The following is a 2,490-nucleotide window of genomic DNA, read 5'->3' on the forward strand; positions in this document are numbered from 1 at the left end:
CCCGTTACCTGTGAGGGTGAGTGTTACCTGTGAGGGTGGGTGTTACCTGTGAGGGTGGGTCGTGTGACTCGGCCTGTTCCAGCAGGAGCCCGCTGGACGCGGCGGGCACAGCAGGAATGCTGCTTGTTTGGGAAGGCTGTGCAGGGCTGGCTGCTCTGCCTCCCCCCCTGGCAGCGGCTCAGCCCGTCCCTGTTGCTGTTACAGCACAGCTGCTCCCCAAACCTCTTCGTGCAGAACGTCTTCGTGGACACCCACGACCTTCGCTTCCCCTGGGTCGCCTTCTTCGCCAGCAAGTGAGTCCTGGAGCCCTGGGGAGGGCTGGGGCTTCCTGGGGCTTCCTGGGGCTTCCTGGGACCCAGCTCCGTGGCCAGGGCTGGGTGTTCCCTACTCCTGGTAACCCCATTCCCAGTTTCACCCCATCCTGAGCCGAGAAAACCTTGGAGGTGAGGGCAGGTGAGATCCTCTGTCCTGTGCTGGAGATCCTGGTGTGATTTCCCTCGGTTTTAGACCTTCCCAAAGGGCAGAGTGAAGCACAGAGCAGCCAAATTCCCAGCTTGGTTGAGCTGTGGTGAATCCCTGCCACGCTCCTCTCGGCTCCTCCGTGAATCCCTGCGGGAATGATTCATCAGGAACTTTGTCCCTTTGCTCTCCAGCTGCTCCACCCTTGTCCCAGGGGCAGCTGGACTGTCCAGAGGGGGTCACAGGGAGTGTGGCTCCCTTCCATCATTCCACTTTTCCTCTTTCCTGGCGTTGCCTCTTCACCCATGCCCGTGTTTCTCCACTTCCCAGGAGGATCCGGGCGGGCACGGAGCTGACCTGGGATTACAACTACGAGGTGGGGAGTGTGGAGGGCAAAGAGCTGCTGTGCTGCTGTGGGGCCATCGACTGCCGGGGCCGCCTGCTCTGAGCCCCCCCTGCTCCCCACGGTCCTGGTGCTTCCCTCGGGGAGGGAAAAGGTTCTCCAGAGCTTCTGTGTTCTCCTGGTCCCTTGGAAAGTCACGGATGGACGCGGGGCAGGAAGGGAATCTGGGGGATTCCCGACCCCTGGGCTTCTCCCACCTTCCAGAGGCTCCAGTTACCACCACAACCTCCCTCAGGAAAGGGAGTTTTTCCTGTTCCCTTCCAGCTCTCTGCCAAACTTGAGGCACAAACCCCCTTCTTTTCCAGCAGGAAGCACTTCCCCAAGACTCCCAACTTCATGGTTGGGATTGAGGCCTTGGGAAGTGGGAGGGAAAGAGGACGGTGAAATCCCAGAAAGGTGGGACCAACCTGGATTTCTGTGACGTGAATCATCTGTGAGATGATGTTGTAAAGAATCTTTTGTACTTTTGGTTGTTAAAAAAAAAAAGCAATAAACTTAATGGTTTTTTTCTACTACAAATCATCTGCAGTGGCCTCAAGACACAGCAAAGATCCCTGGAAGAGCAGCACTGAACCACTTCCCACCATCCCTGTTTCCGTGGGGTTTGCAGGAAAAATGCCAAAGGCCCCAGGAACAGGGATAAGGAGCTCCCACATTCTCACCTTTCCCTCACCTTTTCCTCAAAACAAACACTCCTTAAACCCTTCACTTGGAAAAATTAAACAGAAACTGGCTGGAATTTTCTCGAGGAGGCAGATCCAAGGCTGCTTCCCATCTCCAGTCTTCCCAGAACGTCCCTGTAGGCTGGAAACACTGAGCTGAGCTTAAAGTCCTGCACTGAAGAGGCCACTGGGACAGCCTTAAACTCGATTTAGGCACCTGGGGAGGGTGGGTGGGGCAGCCCAGCCCAGTCTGGCTGCTGGACACAAATCCACACGGAAAATCACTGGCTTTGGCAACAACACACAATTCCAAGAATTTGGGTTTGGGTTTTTTTTTGGTGGGGGGGGGGGTAGGACACCAGGGCAGCTCCAAAAGGTTCGATAAACCACCTTGAAAACTGGTTAAAAGAGGCAAATTTTAGCAAACTGGGATCAAACCTCCCCATTATTGACACAGAAACCCCCAATCCTGGAGCAGATTCCATCCTGCCCCCACCCCACCAGCAGCCTCAGCTCACACAGCTCTGCACAAGGGAGGTTTGTTGTTTTCCTGCAAAATAACCCTTTTTTTTTTTTCTTTTTGGTAAAATAAAACCTTTCTGGGGCCTCCTGGAGCTCCAGTTCCATCCTGAGCGTCCACCTGAATGGAGGCTTTGTCATCCCAGCTCCTCGGGAACCCAAACCCACGCTCCAGCCTGGCCTGGACACTTGGAGAGCTTTGAGGAGGGGAAAAAAAAACATCATCAAAACCACCAAAACCCCCAAACCCCTCGACTTCTGCCCGTTTTTAGCTCTGTGCCAAAACAACCTCTCTGCCCCGTTGTGCCACCCACAGAACGTGCCCGAATCCCGTGTGGTTTTTTTAACTTATTTTTTACCCAAGTTTATTAGTTCTGTTTGTTTGGGTTTTTTTTTTTTTAAACTTTTAATATATTTAACCTTTTATTTATTCCTTTTTTTTTTTTT

General features: G+C 53.5%; 1 long non-coding RNA gene across 2 annotated transcripts; it reads left to right on the forward strand.

Annotated features, from left to right (window-relative positions):
- On the forward strand, positions 1–2,105 carry LOC113941593. Of its 2 annotated transcripts, XR_003525713.1 has the most exons (3): positions 1–16; positions 54–293; positions 790–2,105. It is a non-coding gene; the product is annotated as an uncharacterized LOC113941593 (long non-coding RNA). The 2 variants fall into 2 exon arrangements; XR_003525712.1 differs by lacking the exon at positions 1–16 and having other exon boundaries at positions 48–293.
- Positions 2,106–2,490: the final 385 nt, after the last annotated feature.

The sequence above is a fragment of the Corapipo altera genome, unplaced genomic scaffold (assembly GCF_003945725.1).
Source record: "Corapipo altera isolate COAL_440 unplaced genomic scaffold, ASM394572v1 131733, whole genome shotgun sequence".
Taxonomy (NCBI): Eukaryota; Metazoa; Chordata; class Aves; order Passeriformes; family Pipridae; genus Corapipo; species Corapipo altera.